The sequence below is a fragment of the Capsicum annuum genome, chromosome 5 (genome assembly GCF_002878395.1).
Source record: "Capsicum annuum cultivar UCD-10X-F1 chromosome 5, UCD10Xv1.1, whole genome shotgun sequence".
Taxonomy (NCBI): domain Eukaryota; kingdom Viridiplantae; phylum Streptophyta; class Magnoliopsida; order Solanales; family Solanaceae; genus Capsicum; species Capsicum annuum.
Window position 1 is genome coordinate 40,159,555 of NC_061115.1, and position 21,813 is coordinate 40,181,367.

Consider the following 21,813-nt stretch of genomic DNA (forward strand, 5'->3'; position numbering starts at 1 on the left):
CATCACAGGATTCAACCTTTATTGTTGCTGCACTCTAGGTCTATAACCCTCTTTCATATAAATATTATGCATGTAAAACACTAGATTGATTCCTAAAATATCCGACATCTGCCAGCCAATCGCCTTTCTTCTCCTTTTTAGAACAACTACAGCTTTCTTTACCTATACATCTGATAATCCTGTAGACAAAATCATAGGCAAAGTATCTTGATCAGAAAGAAAAATATATTATAAGTAAGGAGAAAGAACCTTATGCTTCAAGTTAGGTGCTTCTTCTACTGAAGGCTTAGGTGATGGACCAATTGGTCTATTCAAAGGCTCGAACGACACTTTCTTTATCTCAATCACTGCCAAATTCATAACCTGGACTAATTCTAATGCCTCCATATCTCTATGCAGATCATAACCCTCAAATCTCGCACTAATGGATCATCAGACAACAGCAACTGCCAATCCAAAACAAGATTAATAATCGATATAAAAGACAGCTCCTCATATATGGCTGGCAGTTTCAATGCTCTATACACATTGAAAACCTCTACTTTATTATGCACTCGCATTGTCATTTTTCTAGTTGCCACATTAATAAGCGACTGTCATGTCGCTAAGAAAGGTCATCCCAAAATAAATGGAATAACAGGATCAGGTTCGAAGTCAAGAATCACAAAATCAACCAAAAAGATTAAAGATCCCACTTACACCAACACATCTTTAATAATACCATCTAACCTAGCAAGTGACCTATCCGCCAACTGTAACACAATAGTCATGGGTTTGGGACTCCCAACACCCATCATCCGATACCATGACGTGGGCATGAGATTTATGCTAGCACCCAAGTCACACAATCCACGAGCACAAATAGTCTGTCCAATGGTAATCAGTATGGTGAAACTACCTGGATCCTTCAACTTCATGGGCAATTTATTTTAAATTTAAGACGTGCACTCTTGAGTAAGTGCAACTATAGCATATTTAGTCAATCGGTTCTTATTGGCAACAATATCTTTTAAGTATTTCACATATTTTGGCACACTCTGCAAAATGTCAACAAGAGGAATATTTACTTGAACCTGCTTCAGAAGATCTAGAAACTTCTTAAAACTAGCTTCCTCTTAATGCTTCCTTGCCCTTTGAGAAAAAGGTAAGGGAATAGATGAATCTCTTCACTTTCCTTTTTTCCTTGACTTTTATTTTTATATTCTCTTTCAAACTTTCATCAGTGATTGCGGGATTATCCTACTCCTGAACCGTCTCCTTAGTTTATAGGTCACTCCTTGTTTTAACCATATTCACCTATTTAGGATTAACCTTAGTGTCACTAGGCAATGCTTCTTATGGCCTTGTATTCTGCGATCCTGCAATTTGACCAAACTGCAACTTTGGATTTTTTATGAGTAATTGTTGACTCTTTAACTCAACTGAAAATTATTCCTGTTGAGTCTTTATGTCTGCTGCAAACTGTGCTTATTAAGCTCTGAACTGCTTAATCAATTCCTCCACATTGCTATTCTAAGAAGTCACCTGAGTATTTTGAGTTGGCTGTGGATTTGATAGCACTAGTCTCTTATACTGATTTGAATTATGTGCCTGATTTCCACCCTATAAGAAATTAGGGTGGTTCCTCTAATTTGGATTATAAGTACTGCCAAAATTCTATTGACCCTGACAATTTGCATTCCCCACATAGTTGACTGAATTTGGATTAGCAGAACATGCATCTGTTTTATGCTCACCACTTCCGCTAACTTCATACCATGAGTATACCTGTTTAACTGCATTTGCTATTACTGTTGGTTGTGTTGCACCCAACTTTAAGTTGTTGAGCTAAGTAGTCATATGATTTTGCATTGCTGCAATTTGTGTCTGTAATGCAGTGAATTGATAAATCTCTAATACCCCTACAACTTTCTTTAGATCACTCCTTGAGTCAGTATGCTAATTAGGATTCCCTTGTGCGATTCAATTTAGCAATGTATACGGTTTTTCATACGTTTTCTCCAAAGCTTTGCCTCCTACTGCTTAATCCAAGAGAATCTTAGTATTAGACTCAAGGCCTTCAATAAATGTGTGCACCAAAGCATCATTCGAATGATGATGATAAGGATAATTTTTTAGCATGCCTTTGAATTTCTCCCAAGCTTGATTGATATTTTCTCCATCTTTCTATATAAAACTCAAGATTTTACTCCTCAATTGTGCAGTCTTCTAGGATAGAAAAAATCGAATAAGGAACTTTCGAGCATAATTTTCCTATGAAGAAATGGAGTGTGGTGGTTCAGCATGTAACCATCTCTTTGCTTCCCCATTTAGAGAAAAGGAGAAGAGTTCAACCTGACATAATCAGCATTCATATCTTTAGGAATGTATGTATCACTTATTTCCAGGAAGGTCTGTATGTGCTATTGCGAATCCTCATGTGAAAGTCCGTAAAAGTGCCCCACAGAATTCAACAATTGCACTATATTTTGTTTCAATTCCTACTGGCCTCCTGGTTCAGGATTTTGAATGTTGTTAGTTACATGGTTCGTAAGTAGTATTGCCACCTCACGAATAGGTCTTGCAACTAGTTGAAAAAGAACAACTGGAATAATAGGAGCTGAAACATTTCCAATATTTGGATCTCGTATTTCAGGCATTTGTCCCTGTTGAATGTAATATTAAGCTCTTTGCCTCTGATGAAAAATTACTTCTGCTTCTGCAAAGGGCTCTACTAACTCTTTATCTCTAGCCAGTCCAATGTTCAGGAAAACCTGCAAAAATTCAGCCGCTAAAATCAAGTTGTTAACACATAAACTTATTGTCTAAAACAAAATAATTAAACAATTTACTAATTCTATTAGATCCCCGGCAACGGCACCAAAAACTAGTTGTGGCTCTATGCACACGCAAGTGTGCGTGATCGTACAATTAGTATAAGGACTTAGACAGTCAAATATCATTCCCACAGGGATCAATAAACTAGCAATTTATTCAATTTTTAGTTAAGACAATTGGGTATTAACTATCTTAAAGTAACAAGATGATTTTAATTTTATAAATAAAAAAATATAAATTATTAAACAAGAAATAATTAGTGATGATTAGAGCAAAGCAAGCAACGGTTGTAATCAATAATGAGGATGATTCCAGAGTTGAGGTATTTCGAACAATCATACAATTCTCTACTCTTATCACAGTCTAATTGGTTATCGGGTTGACGATTCTCAAGGTTTATGCAACGATTTTGGTCTCCCGACCTCAAATCTTTTATCTATTAAATGTTGTAGCTACAACTCCCATAGAGATACAACAATTCTTCTAGATTCATAAAGTTTTCTTCTTGCAAATGAACTAAGAAAGGCTTCTAGGTATATCCCTATCCTAGATGCTAATTCAAATCCCTTATTTCATAAAAGAATAAGAACCTTGCTCCCTAATTTATTCGTTCTATCCTATGATTCTCCTCACAAATGCACATAGAATTATAGATTTATTCTAATGATGGACAATCATTAAAATAGTAAGCTCAAGAAATTAAGAACAACCCAGATGATAATCCAAAAAGAAACTATGAATAAGAATATAAAAGAGTAATCACGTTCTTAGCCTCAACCCCAGAAATAGGGTGTTTAGCTACTCATGTTTGAATTCATCATCCAAAATAAGTAACTAATCATACCCAAAACAAGTCTTGAAGTAAAGAAGTAGAAAATAAATATTTAGAACCCTAAAAGAAAGAAATCTCTATTTTTCCGCTGCTGCTATGCTTGCCAAAAGTCCCTCAAAATTATCTTGGATTTTGCCAAAAGTCCCCAATTTTGCCATACGACGTGTCGTGCCATGCCTTTAATTGCTATTTCCCATTAAAATTTGGGCAATCACGGAGCTCAAGTATTTCTTGAAATTTGTAAAATGCACCCTCACTGCAATGCGTCACTATCACGGTGAGCCACTGGATTTGGAAAATTATGAAATATCTACTAGAAAGTGCCAAGTGAGAATTTACACCTCTCCGTGATAAGTTGATTTTGCAAACCTTCACTGGAATTTGAACATTGCTATTTTCTTGGTCAGTGAGATGCGGATTCTATTCAAATAAGGATTCCTACTTTCCAACTTCCCTTTTTGAGCTTTATTTCACTCCCTTGTATTTCTTCAATCCTTCTATATCATTATTGTATCCAAATGCGTACAATTCTTCATGATTTTTAGCCTGAAAGTACTAATCATATCCATTAGGCATAAAATGGAATAAAAGTTGAATTATACTTAAGAATTCAGAAAAAAGTTCTCGAATTAAGTCTAAATCTGGGTGCATATTGGTGTTTTGAGCACATAAATATGCCTAGATCATTCTGCAAGGGAGGCTCTCTTAACCGACATAAACCATGCGAGCTACATGGAGTCCAACATCTCTTCCTCCTAAGGAAGAAACCTCATGTTGGGGAGAGGTGTCATACTCTTGCCAGGGAGTGTAACCTCAGCTTTAGTGATCACTATCTCAGCCCACTATGGGCTCTTTAATCTCAAATCTACGATGATACATAGTTTTGGGGTATGAGACCTTGGAATCACACCTAACTCGGTGCTAAATACTACTCCCTTTAATTTACTACACTCGTCTTGTTGGAAATCTACTTTAAAACTAGCATAAGGGCTTATTATGAAACCAGTTATGCATTTATCTGAATCAATCTATAAATAAAGCTATTTTTCTTTTTGTAATCTATAATAAATTTGTAAAGTGGATTCCAAAACTAATCTGAGGATCAAAAGATTAAAACTTTATTGTAAATCTGATATAATCAGCTCATAAGATGCTTAAAGCATCATTTTTCTCAAAGTCTCAACATATAAACTTAGGTCTTAAAACCCATGTATCAAACTCATGTCAAAATATCATAATAATAATGCTTGATAATGAAAATAATGATAATACATCTCAAAATCTGGAAATTTTTGCAATAAGCATGAAAATATGAAAATAAACATGTAATTCAACTTATAATTCACTGGAAATCTCATAATCTTTTAAATGGAAACATTGGGTATGTACCCTAATTTCAAATTCATGGGAAATCATATAAAATTATATAACTTTAAAATTTAAACAAGTTTTGGTCACAAGAATGAAAGAAGATCCTTGTTCATAAATCCTACATACCTTGTTGGATGATTAGATAAAGAAACCTTGAATTTTGGATTCCAATTGAGTTCTTGATGATGGGTTCTTGATTACCTTGTCTTTGGAATCCTCATTTTTAAACTTTCTTAGGGAATCTATGGAGAATTTGTATTTCTTGGAGAAGGAGCTTTGGAGATTTAGGGTTTTTCTTTTGAAGAGAATGAAGAATAATGAGCACCAAGTGCTTTGAGTATGAAAAATCTTATTTTTTGGATGAATTAGGAGCTTGGAAAGAGTCCAAAATACCCTTTTTGACCTCCTAAACAAAGATAGAAAAACATAACTGAGGTCCCGATTGAATGGGCCACCGCGACGCGCCACTATCGCGGTGGCTCACTGGAATGTGATTATTGGAAAATTAGGGGCCTCCGTGATGTTGACCTACTGTGTTGTCCCACTGAATTTTGACTATTAGGACCTGTAACTTCAACGCGACGCGCCACCATCGCGGTGCCTAATAGTAATGCCATTTTGGCCATCGGCGCGACGTGCCACTATAGCATTGGACTACTGAAAATTGACAAATGGAAAAATAGACCTCTCCGCAACGCGCCAATATCGCGAAAGTCCCCTGAAAAATGACAATTATGAATTTAACCATCTCTGTGACACGGTGACTGCCCAGGTAGCACACTGTCAACTTAAAAATATCTTAACTCATTCACCGAGTGTCAGAATTGGGTGAATTTGGTATCAATGGAAAGCTTATTCAATTTTGCATACAATGAAAAGTCTAAATCTATATAATTCCACACGAATTAAATTCTATTCAGTTTGTAAGATATCCCTTAATATTTTAAGGATGAATTTAAGCTAAGAAGAGTATGGGGTATTAGACAGGTACATCCACCCATTCCTCCCATAAATACTATTTCATCACTTAGGAGGTAAACTCAGAAACACAAAATTCCCAGTCATCTAGAAGACTATATTTGCAATTTTGTTCACCTGGCTAATTTTAGCTCTTCTTATTTCTCATCTCTTGTACCTTCAGTCTCTCTTTCTGTCACAACTCTATTTTCAAATAATCAATATTAAATTCCTTGTCTAATATTCAAGAACCTATCAATTAAAATCATGTTATGTTGCACAAAGGGTGGAAAGAAGCTATAGAGAAAGAGCTTTAGGGTCTTGAGTGGAAAAAAACTTGGGACGTGGTCCAACTACCCCTTGGTAAAAAGGATTTACCTTGTAAATGGGTTTACAAGGTCAAACAACATAGTAATAGTAGCATTGAAAGGCTAAAAACTAGGTTAGTGATTAGAGGAGACATTCAAAGGGGAGGCATTAATTTTAATGAGACTTTTTCTCTGATACTCAAAATAATTGTTATCCGATGTATTCTAGCTACAACTGTCAAAACAGGTTGGGGGATCTATCAATTAGATGTTAATAATGCATTTTTACATGGATATCTTTATGATGAAGTCTACATGAAGTTCCCTAATGGGACAGTTCCACCATCACCATATTATGTTTGCAAGCTTAAGAAGTCTATATATGAACTTCGTCATGCCTCTAGAAAATGGTACTCAAAGCTCAAGATTGCCCTTAATTTTAAAGGGATCACTCATTGTCTTAATGATTATTCTCTATTTGAGAAGAAATCTGACTCGTCTATTTCAATTGTAGCAGTATATGTCGATAACATTGTTTTAACAGGTAATGACAATGCAGAATTGCACACATTGATGTTATTTCTATATGAGGAGTTTAGAATAAGAAATTTGGGAGATTTACACTTTTTCTTAGGCATGAAGGTATTGAAGGAACTCGTGTTATCATACTTTCTCAACGAAAGTTCACAGTTGATTCTCCTAAAGGAATTTAATGTCACACATATGTTACTTGTTTAATCTCCTCTTGATCCTACTGTAAAGCTAAGATTAAATTATGGAGATGTTATTTCAAATCCCACTATGTATAGACATCTCCTTGGTAAGTTGAATTATCTTACTCACACAAGTTCGTATCTATCCTTTACTATTTAATATCTTAGCCAATTTATGAAAGATCCTCGCCTACCTCATCCCATTGCCGTATTACGTATTCTTCGTTACTTGTCCAAGGAACTAGGTTTGGACCTTTTTCTCAATACCTCTTTTTCTTTTAAGTTGCTTGCCTTTTGTGATTTAGATTGGGGAATGTGTCCAAATTCAAGAAAATTCATTAGTGGATTTTATATATCACTTGGGGGGATCTCTAATCTCTTGGAAGCCAAAGAAGCAAACGTCTATTTCTCTTGGCTCCGTCGAGGCTGAGTATCGTTCTATGAGGCATGTGGTTGCTAAGCTTACATGGTTGGTTTGTCTCTTCAAATATCTCTCCATTCCAATATCATTGCATTTGCCTCTTCATTCGGATTGTTAGGAAGCAATACATTTTGCTAAGAACCTCGTGTTTCATAAAAGAACAAAGCATATTGAGATTGATTGTCATTTCATTTGGTAAAAGTTTTTAGATAGACTTACTTCACTTTCATTTTTCCATCTTCCTCTCAATTAGTTGATCTATTCATGAAATCACTGACTGTTCCTCTTCATCACAATGTTTTGGGAAAGTTGGGTGTTCGTTCGCCCCCTACAACTTGAGGGGGTGTTGGAATAATATGGTATTTTTCTCATTGGACTGGGTTGGTTCATCTGTTGCAGCCTCAACATTATTCGATGATGGACTACATGTCTTCGGCCACCTTTAACATGATGATTTCATCTCAACTTCAGCAGATCATTGTATATATTATTTTATTCCTTTTGTACACCCTAGTTCAATCTTTTGTTTCTGGCCTTATTTAGAAGTTTTTTGTTTCCTACCTTATTTAGAAGAATATCCCCTTAGTTTCCTACCTTGTTTAAAAGTGTATTCTCTTAGTTATTTTGTACCTTATTTAGGAGTCCTTAATTTGGTTCTTTACTTGTATATATAGGATAATGTACAAAAATATAATTCAATCAAGAAAAGGAGAAGAAATTTTTCCACAAATTCTTTGTCTTTCTTTTTTGCAATTCATTTAGTTCCTATCAATTCTTACAAATAGAATGATACCGAGAAAGTAATTCTAAAGCAATTTTGTTGAATTGATACACTTATTAAAGCTATAGAAAATAAAGTTGTGCACGAAGCGCGAACAATAAATAAACTCGTATAGAGTGGATGTAAAATATCTATTTATTTTTATTTTTAGAGTTTGTTATCTGGTGTTCGATACCACATTGAAGCTCTACTAATTTGAATTTGCACTGCATAGACACATTTGGGAAAAACGATCTCTATCAAGGACTTTTTCATATTCAGCACTCGAAATCGCGATCTCTAATTAATAAAAAATTAGCCCCATCTACTACATTACATCTTGTAACGGTAAAAAAATCAACTATGGTTCATCTGACTTGAAATAACTTTAGCTCAATACTAGATAATTTTTTAATTCAATAATCCAAATAAAGTATAGTAGTAAAATTTTGAACTAATGTTCAAACTTGAGAAGGGGTGTCTTTGGTTTTTGAAGTCTGTCTTAAGTAGGGCTGGTAAGCCTATCTCAATAGGAATCTCAACATTTTCCTAACTGATCATCTTATGTTGTCTGCGGCATCTTCTTAGGTATACTAAGGTAGTAGTAGAATTATAGAATTCCATTTTATATATATTTTTTTTTTGAATTTTTAATGTAAAACAGAAGTAAAACTTCCGAATTGCAATTCAGAACTATACTTTATAAATTTTTTCAATAAAATGCTACTTTTAGTTCTAAATTACGAAACACATTTACTTTCGTTTTATATCTTTTTTTACTGTTTTTGCGTTAATGGCTCTGTTAAATAAATCATGCAAATCGAAAGAAAAAGATTTCATAAAAATTATTTTGATTACACATTAAAAGTGTGATTTATTTTAATCACTTTCTAGTTATTGAACCACACTATGATCGTGAGTTTTTAAGAAAGTGACATAACCCCCTTGGTAAAGTGTCATCAACTCCACTATCCTTTTTTCCAAGAGATTTTAAGTCAACTGACTCCTCCTATTCAATCCATCATATCTTCCTTTGATTAGCCCCTTCCCTCCGTCCCCCTCCACCACCCTATACCATTACCTTCTATCCAACAGTAAACTCGCATGACACCTCATCCCCTACCTTTATTCCAAAAAATAAAACAATGAAAAGAACCTCCGACCATTTTTTATTTTAAATTTATTTTTAACAAAATAATTTATGTCATAGAAATATTTATGACTTATTTTGGAGAACAAAATTTTTTTTTATTAATCGCCACACAGAACTTTATAGTATAATCCTCATAAGAAGAACCAGCAAAGGTAAATTTTGCTATGCATCTTGCTATTCCTATCTAAGTGTGTTTTATATCCATTCTCTATGTCTTTTGCTCTACTTTCTATCCAAAAACTTCCGCTTGTGTAGTCTGTATTCTTGAAGGATCTGTTCTTGTATTTTTTCAGGACGTGGTAGTTTGTGCTCCCATAGCACCATATTACACGCTTTCCATATTCGATATATCAAGCTTGCAAGTGCTGCCAGTACCATTTCTCTGCATCCTTTACCCTTTGTCCCTCTATTGTGTCTTCTCCATATACCTTTCAAGTCCAATGAACACAACTTTCTTTGATCCATGTAAGCATGTTCTGTAGACATCTCTTCGAGTAAACACATTAAAAGAACGTGTGGGATATTTTCTTTTTAGCATCTCCACATAGCAGACATTGATCATCTTAACTGATTTGCATTTTTTTCAGTCCATTTTTGGTAAACAATCTCCTATGCATTATCAGCCAACATATGAAGCTATGTTTAGGAAGTGTTCCTTTGCTCCACACCTAGTAAATTCATTCCCATTCTGTTTGCTTGCCCCTTCTCCATTTGTATCTGCTTCCTACATTGTACTTTCCAGTCATAGTAAGACAGTTATTATGAATATAACCCCCTGCAAATATATCATGTACATGGTATATTTTTCTTCAAGTACCAGCAGTTTTCTTGAAAAACCACATAGTCCTACCATTTTCCTCCTTTCAAATACACTTTATTCACCCATTTAACCCACAGATTATTAGCCTTCTGGCTATATTCCATACATACTTTGCCATAATGGCTTCATTCCATTGTATACACTCGATTATTCCCAATCCTCCTCCTTTCTTTTATTTATACAATATCCCAAGCTATTAGAGGGACCTTGCTGCTTATTGCCTACCCGACCCATAAGAAATTTTTGTACATATTTGTAATGCCCTTAAGCAGTTATTTATGCATTATAAACATGGATGACTAATAACTATGTATGTGTAGCAATACTACATTTACTAACATCGCCTCCCTACATATATAAGGTGTCTGGAGCTCTATCTCCTTATTCTTGTTGTCATCTTATCCACAAGAATCTCACAGTCCAGCTTTGATATTGTCCTTACTGAGATGGGCACGCCTAAATATCTAAACGGGAGATACCCCCTCTAATATCCTGTTAGCTCACACAAGTCAGCAATGCATTGTGGCTCCACGTTTGCACAATATATATTAGATTTGGCTGCATTTATTTGTAGTCCAAAAACATTTGAGAAGATTTTCAAAGCTCTCAATAGTAGCAAAACTGATTCAAACTCTCCTTTGCAAAACACCAACACATCATCTGCAAAACACGGGTGTGTTAGCTGTAAACTTTTGCACTGGACATGATATTCAAAACCCTTCATACTGGCTGCCACTCCCATCAATCTGGTGAAATACTCCATGCAGATTACAAAGATAAGGGGGGAAATTGGGTCCCCTTGCCTGAGCCCTCTCTTCCCGTTATGTTCCCATACATCCCACCGTTTATTGCTATTGTAAACTGAGCAGTTGTCAGGAATTCCATCACCCAAATAATAAATTGTGTGGGGAAATTTAAAGCATATAGCATCTCCCTTAAAAATTCCCACTCTACTGTATCATAAGCTTTTTTTAAATCCAATTATCAAGCAGCTTCTAGGGGAATTCTTCCTATTATAGATTCGCACTCTGATTCCCTGATATAATGTGTGGCATCACTTGTTTGAGTCTATTATAAAGGACCTTTGAGATCACTTTATATGTTGTATTACAACATGCTATGGGTCGATAATCCCCTACCCGTTCAACATGTTCTGACTTGGGGATGATGGTAATCACTATGTTGTTCCATGCTTTCAACATTCTACCCTTCTTGAAAAATTCACACACTTCTTCGACTATATCATCTTGTATAATATTCCAGCTATCCTTGTAGAATGGACTCACATACCCATCCATCCCTAGAGATTTATCTCCTGGAATTTATCCATAAAGCTTTTTTTATCTCATCTTTTGTCACCTTTGCAGCTAGGATGTTCCTTTGCTTATTTGTCACTAGTGCTCCTAATTTTATCATATCACTGTTAACATGTTATCTTGCAGTGTTTTCTGAGCCAAGTAGGTTCTGATAAAAATCTGTAAATACACTAGCAATTCCTCTTATCTCACTGTGACATGTACTATTTCCATCTTTAATCTTGAAGATTCTAATTGTGTGTCTTCTCGGTTTTAGCATCTGGTGGTAGAATTTGGTGTTCATATCCCCTAGTTTCAACCATTGGCATTTGCATTTCTATTACAGGTATACATATATAGCTTTGTTCCACTTCTGTGTCTCCTTTGCTTTCTCTAATTCCTCTTATATCAGTTGTGAATTAAGAGGGTCTTATTGCAATTGTTTTTGGCAGTCAATCAAATGTTTTTGTGCTTGATCAGCCTTCCTCTCTACCTCATCAAATCTATCTCTATTGAGGTCCGTTTGTGTGGCTTACGATCTATTTAATTTCCCCAGAAGTTTGTACATTACAGTGCCAACAATGTGTTCCCTCCAACTCAATTGCACTCTTCTTTGATAATCAGAATCCATGCTCCACATATTAAAATATCTGAATCTTGGAATAGCCTAGTGTGTTCTTTCCCAATTAATTATTGCTGGATAGTGATCAAACAGTCCTGGTATGCCAAAGTACACCTCTGAAGCTGGTAAGTTTGTCGTCCACTCTATGTTCACCAACACTCTATCTATCCTTCTATATACTCTGCTATTTTTTCCTTGTTTATTATTCCATGTATAATACGCACCTAATGACTTTAATTCTTGCACCTCATATTCTCCTATACATTGTCAAAAATCTTTTATCTTAGATAGTGTAACAAGACTTCCCAGTTGCTCATCTCTATTTGCTACACAATTAAAGTCTCCTATGATGGCCCATTCACCCTGTATATTAGCATGTATTCTTCTCATCTCCTGCCAGAGCTGCCTTCTCAGCTTGGTCATTGAATCTGCACACCATAGTGACTTGAAATTGCCCCTATTAGCCTCGATGCACCGCTTCACGGTGTATACTTTGCACTGTCACACTTACTATATTAACCTCATATATCATAGGCTTCCATAATATCCATATTCTCCTATTGGGATGAGCTAATATATTGGTACTAAACGGCCAGCTTTTACATAAGTTAAGAGAAGCTCTCTGAGCTTTTGGCCTCTTTAACTTTTGTTTCCAAGAGACCAAACAAGCTAGTTTTACTGTTATGCAGAAAAATGCTCATTTCCTCCTGCTTCACTGTCTTGTTCATCCCCCTGGTATTCCAAAATCCAATACTATCCATTCAAGGGGGTTTCCCCTACATGTCCAATTCGAAGTCCCTGCCCATTTGCATCTCCTTTGGGGTCTGAAGGTGCATGTATCCTTACTTGTGCAATACTGTCTTTGCTCTTTCCATTCTCCTTTATTCCCTTCATTGCATCACTAGTTATGCCTACAACATATGCATTCTTTACTTGAATCTCTTTTGCCTTGTTATGTTGCCACTATTTTTGTCTCTCCGTCCCTGCACCTTATGTTTTTGTCGTGCCCATAATTACCGCACCCTTGGTATAGCAAGGGTTTCCATTCATACTTGACCCTTTGTTCCACTATATCTCCAATTTCATTTTCAAATAGTACCTTTTCTGGGTATGATTTATGGATACCTTTACCAGAACCCTAGTATTTATGAGTTTCTCTTTTATTATTGTTGCATTATCTGCTTTCATTGGCTTACCCACTAGACCTACAATTTTAGTCAAAGCACCTTTTCCCCGATATTTTAGGTCCAGATCTGGGAAGTGCACCCAAATTGGGACCTTATCTACCATGACTTTTCTCATTTCTATATCAGCACTCCACGGTTTTATAATTACTACGATCAAACATTTGGATGCCATCCTCTATGACCTTGTCCCTGGCTGCTCTGGCATGAAATCATACAATAAATATCCCTTTATTGGTCTGAGCAATTTTGTCAATTCCCAATTTCCCCCAAATTCTCTTGAAGTAACTCTTCGTGACTGTCAATGGAGGATTAGATCCAAGTACATAGCATACAACCGCTGAACTCCAGTATTGTGCTTCATCTTTGATATCATCTAGCTTAATTTCACATTAGATTCTTGTATCTCGCCATCACTGAGATCTAGCACTTTATCTCTCACCTATTTCCCTATAATTCCACTTCACGACTTAACAGTGCTAGGGTTTTATGTGTCTCATTGTTCTTTCTCCTCGTTTTTTACCTGGTCTGCCCATGAAGAAGGCTTTGGGCTGTCCTCCTTTGGCATAGCATTTGCTACTTCCTTCTCGGTGTTCACCGGCACCAGAGTTCATTGTGTGAGGTTCAAAAGCACAATTCCCTACAGTACATTTACACTTTTCAATTTCTTTGCATCCCCCGATTAGGGTATCCCCTGTTTTCTAGTTGTACTTCTTGCAACGTATTCCCGCTCCCTCCAGTCTTTGATTTCTTTGCCCTTGTCAGCCTTGACTGAGGAGAAACCGGAATCTAGAGAGAGAAAAAATTCATTCTAGAGAGAGATTTTTAATTCAAGCGAGAATTTCTTGAAACTATTCTTTCTCATGACTTATTTTAAAGTGTATAGTTTAAAAATCTTTTTTCTTTTTGAAATTTAGAGTTCCATCAAAAACTATTACATCAATTAAAATGCAAGAAGAACAAGAAGTGGGTACATTTTACATATAGTCATCGTTTCGTCTTGAAAATAATAATTTTTTGAAGTTAAATTTGGTATTGTGTTTAATCATGAATAAAAATTGGTGTTATTTTTAAAATGGTGAGAGAAATAGGGATGAAAAAAAGTGAAAATAAGTTTTACTTGTCTTCACCTTTTCAAAAATAATATTCACTTAAGCGAAATAATTCTTATGAGAAAACACTACAATTTTTACTTCTTTCATCAAGTAAAATAATTTTATAAAAAAAAATAAAAATATTCTCATGGTGAAATGTCTATATAATAAGTAGTCGTTTGTCTATGAAAAGTTTTGATTTTTTTTCAAAAAATTATTTCACTTTAGTGAAAAAAATAAAAATACTATATGTTTGGCCATGAAAATTTCAAATACAATTTTGAAATTATATTTGGAAAAGTGAAAACAAGTGTTGGACAATAAAATTTTCGAGACCGAAAAACAAATAATTCGATACAAGAAAAATACTGCAACAATTAATTTATTGATTTCAGTGTGAGTGTTACAGTCTCTATGAATCCTATGATTCGCCTTTGCTTAAAGCTTGATCTTGAATTTGAAATTGATTTATTGATTTGAGGGACTTGTGCTTGAATTCAAGGGCTTTTAAGCTTGTTCTTGAATGTTGCGGTCTTGATCTTGAATTTTGATGAACTTGAATTGAATGCTTGAGTTTTGTAGAGAAATTGTGATGTTTGATCCATGAGCTTTCTCTTGCTTCATGTTAGAGTTATGGGGTCCCTTTTTTAAATTATGAGACCTCTATTTATAGTTTTGGAAAGGGAAGAGTCATGATGAAGATGGACTTCCTTTGATCGATCAAATTCAAGTGCCATGACACCTTTTATGGGATTTTGATTTTACTAAGCCTGCTGCATTATTTCAATATCTGGCATAGTCTTATTGGCTCATTCACTTGACTTGGCATGCCACGTCATTTGACATGTGACACTCCTTTGGGCCTCTAGAATATGACAATATCTTGGGTTTAGCAAAGTGGGTTCATCATTTGTATCACAAATCAATTAGCTAGCCCAGTAAAAATTGAACTTTAATTAAATCCATACATGTTTGAGCTTAAATAATTAATCTAATTATTTAATCCTTAATATTTATTTGGGATTAATATATTTTGAATTTAATTTAATTCAAATTTTGGATGGATTTATATTTAATAAAATTTCACTGCTCACAAATTGTCCCTACTTCAAAACTTGTTGAGATATTTGATCTTTTGGAGACTAGTCTCGAAGTAAATGTTTGATACTTTAGTAGCAATAATATTGATGGGTAAAAAATCACGAACCAATACATGTCATATCAAATTGTAATATATTTGAAGGAAATATTTACCCGATATACAGACATGTTAACATACTTGGTTCATGCTAAATATAAAGTGATGGAATTCAACTAAATTTATTAACAAATATATGTCATTTTTTCTTGACGGAGTGTGCCTTTTTTAATATGCATGGTACTGATGTGTACGCACATACAGATTACAAGTTTCCCAACCTGCGTGTTGCTTAGCACTTTTATTTAAAAAGAAAAAATTAATTAAGTCCGCCCCTCATATTTATGGTTTAACCCATTTGGATTCGGAGAGTATGCATTTCTTTCCCGAAAATTCATTTGTAATATCCCGTACCTTTTCCTAACTTGAAATCGTCTAAAAAATGTTAGAAGCCTTCTTTGAAAGATGAATCCACTTTTGTACACGTGGTATTTTTAAGATTTTTACTTTTTATCATATAAAAATTCAATAAGCTTTCCATCGATATAAAATTCTCTTAAATCCAATAACCAGATAAGAAGTTATGACTATTTCAAGTTCTCATAGTAAAACAGTGCCATATTGGCCAGTGGCACGCCGCACCACAAGCTAAAATGGCAATTGTAATTTTCCAGTGTCTCAGCGTGATTTCCTCGATGTCGCGCCAAAGTTTCAGGTCGCAAAAGAAGGGGCAAAGCGATGGCTCCGCGTCGCGCCATCCCTCAGTTTCCCAATTGTCAAATTTAGTGACACGGCGTGATAGCACCGCGTCGCGCCAGGGGTCCAATTTGGGAAATTTTTACTGAAATTACAAGACACATCTAGGGTTAAAGAGTCAATTTATCACTCCTATTTAAGCCCTTTAACATGTGATTCATCTACTTTTCACCTAAAATACAGTTTCTTCTCTCAAAAACCTCTCAAGAACAACCTAAGGCTTTTTATAGAAGATTCAGAATCAAGAATTTCCTCCGTCAATCTTTGTGTATTTACAAACCAAGGTGTGCATAGTGTTCATTCATAGACTCCTTTTGTCCATGAAGCCCAAGAATACCTTTTCTAAATTCAAGTTTATGGATTTTCTTATGAATTTCATGATTGGGTTGCTCTTGTTCATGTGGATAGTAAGAAATTGAATTCTACTCCATGTTGGTTGATAAATTCTATGTGGGTTAAATTATTAAAGATATAGATTCGTGCAAACCTATGACTAAACCCTTGAATGACGAAATTAGAATTGAACCATGATGTTTAATTATTGTACAATGATGTTTACATGTATCATGCCTACAATATGTTTGATTAAATGCCTAGATGAAGGAAAAGTGCCTAACTAGCATGATACCATGAGATCCCCATGTATGTACAAGTTATGCCTATCACATGTTTTGATGAAATATTTATATAAATATATTATGGATTATGATGTTAGTTATATGTTCAAGTAAGTTATGCTTGGTCAGTTTTCTTCCATCGAATCCTGGGGGTACTCAAACCCAAAACATTAGCTGTGTGCCTAGATCCATGTCATTTTTTCACGATACTCTCAGTCAACCTATGAATCCTTAGACTTAAGATAGTCTTATGAATCATGAAATCTCCATGATCTCATGAATTCAGTCAGTTGTCAGATATCAGTAGTATTCCCTCAGTCAACAAAATTCAGTAACTCAGCTCATGTTCAGTTCAGTAAATTATGTACAGAGTCTATTCAGATGGGAGTAGAAATTATCACCAAGTGAACCCAAGGATGGGAACACACACTATTAGATAAGGGTGTGATTCTTAGAAGTCATCATTGCGTTCCAAAACTATATAGCCAGTATAGGTTGAGACAATAACACTGTCCGATGAGGGTTTATAAGGTGGATAAGCACTGTCAGATAAGGGCCGCTACCATTCTCTTTTAGGGACACTATCAGATGAGGGTCACCCATAGCTTGTCCTTACCAGTGGCGCGGTATTGACACCCTTCCAATTGGGGTTATAGATTAGACCCCAACTCAGCCATAATGGCATATTAGGGGCATGTCGATTAGATAACTACTTCCCGCAGTTTCATGTTATAGAATCAGGACTATCATACACAGTCAATCAGTATCAGTAATAGAACTCAGATAGTTCTTTAAATTTTAGGTCTGTCAGATACAGTCGACTCAGATACAGTACGGGACTCAGCTAATTCCATTAGATTCAGGACTATCAGATACAGTCACTCATGTTATCAGTTATATCAGTTACCAGTATATCAAGTTATCAGTATTTAGATTCAGTAATCATGTTATCACGGTATCAGTGTCAGTTATTATGTCTCATGCATGTATTCTCACGCTTATGATAGTCAGTCTGCTATTTCTATTGTTCATGCATATAAACCCCATGCATTCAACCTACCTCACATGTATACCAGTATATTCAAAGTACTGACGCATTTGCGCTATGGTGCCTTATACCATAGGTTCAAAGACACGAATTCCAATCTCAGCTGTCAGAGTTAGCAGTGAGTCCTCATCTTTTGAGGATATGATCATCATTTTATTATCTTAGTAATTAGTTTATTAGTTGGAGTTAGTTGGGGACATGTCCCATCAACTCTTTATTCAGACAGTCTCATTTTAGAGGATTTCCAGACTACAGTATGTTCAGATAGCTTATTTCAATTGTTTTGGGTATCTATAACCCTCCCTGATGTTATATTTTTATCAAATACTGTGTCTCTATGGTCTTTCATTTTATGTTTCCGCATTATAAAGTTTTTATGCAGTATATAGGTACAGATATTATTCATGGGTTAGCTTGTGGTCCTTCGGGGTCATGAGCACTGTGTAGCATTTCGAGCATCAGATTTAGGGTGTTACAAACTTGGTATCAGAGCCAGGTTTTCAATAGAGTCCTAGGAAGTCTGAAAGCTGCTTCTAGTAGAGTTTTATACATGAGTGTGTTGTGCGCCACATTTATTTACATGAGGCTTTAAGATGTTTTAGGAATAGTTTCCCCTCTTTTAGTATTCATGTCATGCCAATGATCATAATCTCAAGTCAATCTCTCAGTCTAATCTATTTCTCCCTTTCTTCTACAGAACATACCTCCTAAATAAAGAAACGGGAATCAGCTAGCCCCTCAGCCCGAAGAACCTTTGGGTGAACATGTTTCTTATACAGAGTTCTGAGCTGCATTCACTACTCTTTCTAACTCAGTTGCTACTCAGAATGAACGACCAGCTGTCGTTCCATCCAATCTAGTGGCTAATTTAGTTGTATCCAGAATTCAGGACTTCCTAGATCAGGTACAGAAGGTTACAAACATAATGGGGGTTACTTCTAGTGAGAGTGCTGAGCTAGCTGCATATCAGTTGCAGGATGTTGCTCATACTTGGTTTAAATAGTAGAAGTCAGAAAGGCCAGATGATGCAGGGCCTATTGAGTGGGAGGAGTTTGCTTCTGCTTTCGTTGATAGATTCTTTGCCCAAGAGCTTAGAGAAGCTAAGGTGTTAGAATTCATCAACCTCAGGTAGGGCAATATGATGGTGAAAAAATATTCTCTTAAGTTTACTCAATTAGCTAGATATGCTCCTCATGTGGTGGCAGATAGTAGGGCCAAGATGAGTAAGTTTGTTTTAGGAGTGAATGATAGCGTGGTTAATGAGAGCAGATCCACCATATTGAATAGTGACATAACTTTAGCCAGGCAAATAAATCATGCTCAGTAGATAGAGGATCATAAGATTAAGCAGAAGGAGAAGCAGAATAAGAGAGCTAGGACAGGTAGCTCTAATTTTAGTCAACCTAAGTCAGAGGGAGGCAATCGCTCTCAAATTCTTCCTAAGTTATTAGTTCTATCTCCTTCGTCAGCCGGTGCTCTAGATCCTAAGTTCAGAGAGGGTAACAAATATAGGGCGCCAGACTCTAAGTATTAGGGCATTGTTAGCAGTGCCCGAACTATTCCCTTTTGTTAGACTTATGGTAAGAACCACAAGGGTATGTGCAGAGCTGGCAGTGATGTCTCTTTAAGTTGTGGCAATCCAGGCCACAAAGTCAGAGACTACCCTCAGTCAGGTTATTAGAGTCATCTCTGCTCCTCAGCTTAGTCCGTTCGCCCAAATCAGCAAGGTGCCACTTCCAGTGCTACTAGTGGGCAATGCCCAAACAGACTCTATCCTCTCCAGTCCTGGCAAGATCAGGAAAATTCTCCTAATATAGTTTCTGGTACATTACAGATCTTTCATGTGTATGTTTACACTTTCCTAGATCCAGGTACTTTTTTGTCTTTTGTTACTCCCTATATAGCAGTTGATTTCGAAGTCAGTCTCAAAATTCTAGCAGAGCTCTTTTCAATCTCTACCCCAGTGGGTAAAACTATCATAGCCCGGCAGGCATACAGGAACTGCCCAATTATGATATTTCAGAAATTCACTTCAGCAGACTTCGTCGAATTAGAGATGACTGATTTTGATGTCATTCTCGATATGGATTGGCTTCACTCCTGTTATACCACAGTTAACTGTAGTAATAGAATAGTCCAGTTTAGTTCCCTAATAAACCCATCCTTGAGTAAAAGGATAGTACTTCAGCATTTAGATGTCAGCTTGTTTCCTACCTTTGGGCAAGAAAAATGATATCTAAGGGATATGTCTATCATCTTGTTCAAGTTAAGAATTCCAGTTCCGAAACTCCTAGTCTTGAATTCGTTCTAGTTATGAATGAATATTCAGATGTCTTTCCCAAAGATCTTCCAGGAATTTCTCCCGAAAGGAAAATAGACTTCGGCATTGATCTTCTTCCAGATACTCAGCCTATCTCTATTATGCCATACAGAATGGCACCAGCAGAAATCAAAAAATTGAAAGAACAGTTAAAGGATCTCCTAGATAAGGGATTCCTCAGGCCCAGTATTTCCCCGTGGGGCGCACCATTCTTATTCATGCGCAAGAAAGGGTTCTCTCAGAATGTGCATAGACTACCGTTGACTTAATAAGGTCACAGTCAAGAACAAGTATCCTCTTCCCAAAATTGATGACTTATTTGACCAACTTTAGGGTGCCAGTTATTTCTCTAAGATAGACCTCAGATCCGGCTATCATCAGCTCAAAGTCAGAGAATGTGACATTCCAAAAACAGCTTTCCATACCCAGTATGGTCACTTTGAATTCCTAGTCATGTCATTTGGTCTTACCAATGCCCCAGCATATTTCATGGACTTGATGAACTGCGTGTTCAAATGGTACTTGGACATGTTCGTCATAGTCTTTATAGATGATATTCTGGTCTATTCTCATAGTGCACGAGATCATATAGACCATCTCAGAACAGTACTTCAGACTCTCTGAAATCATAAGTTATTTGCCAAATTCAATAAGTGCAAATTTTGGCTAAGGTCAATAGCATTCCTTGGTCATATCATTCGGGTGATGGCATTAGAGTAGATCCTCAAAAGACTGGAGCGGCCAGAAACTGGCCGAGACCTGTCTCTCCATTAGATATTAGGAGTTTCTTGGGTCTGGCTGGCTATTATAGATGGTTTGTTGAGGTATTTTCTTCTATTGCATCCCCTATGTATAGATTGACTCAGAAGAAAATCAAGTTTCAGTGGTCAGATCCTTGTGAGAAGAGTTTTCAGGAGTTGAAGATTCGACTCACCTTAACTCCAATTTTAGCTCTTCCAGATGGTCCAAATGGGTTTGTAGTATATTGTGATGCATCCAGAGAGGGTTGAGGTTGTGTCCTCATGCAGCATGGTAAGGTCATAGCCTACGCTTCTAGACAGCTTAAACCCCATGAGAAGAAATATCCTACTCATGATCTTGAGTTAATAGCCGTAGTCTTTGCCTTGAAGATTTAGAGGCATTATCTCTACGAATTTCATGTAGATGTCTTCACAAATCATAAGAGTCTTCAGTATGTCTTTTCTCAAAAAGATCTCAATCTTCGTCAGAGAAGGTGGTTAGAGCTCTTGAAAGATTATGATATGAGTGTCCTCTGTCATCCGATCAAGGCCAACGTAGTGGCTGACACTCTTAGTAGACTTTTTTATAGGTAGTGTTGCTCATGTGGATGATAGTAAGAAGAAGTTAGCTCAGTAAGTTCATCATCTTTCCAGACTAGGCATTCGCTTGGTCGATACAGATGAGGGTGATATATGGGTTCAGAGTAGTTCAGAATTATCTCTAGTTTTCGAGGTGAAAGAAAAGCAAGATAGAGATCCCATCTTTGTCAAGTTGAAAGAGTCAGTTCAGGATCATAAATTAGAGGTTTTCTCCCAAGGGGGAGATGGTGTTTTGCATTATCAGGGT

The 21,813-nt window shown here is 36.1% G+C and overlaps 1 non-coding gene across 1 annotated transcript; it reads left to right on the forward strand.

Moving 5' to 3' along the window:
• Nucleotides 1-2,092: 2,092 nt before the first annotated feature.
• LOC124899009 lies at nucleotides 2,093-2,199 on the forward strand. The gene has a single exon (XR_007056148.1). It is a non-coding gene; the product is annotated as a small nucleolar RNA R71 (small nucleolar RNA).
• The last annotated feature ends 19,614 nt before the right edge of the window (nucleotides 2,200-21,813 follow it).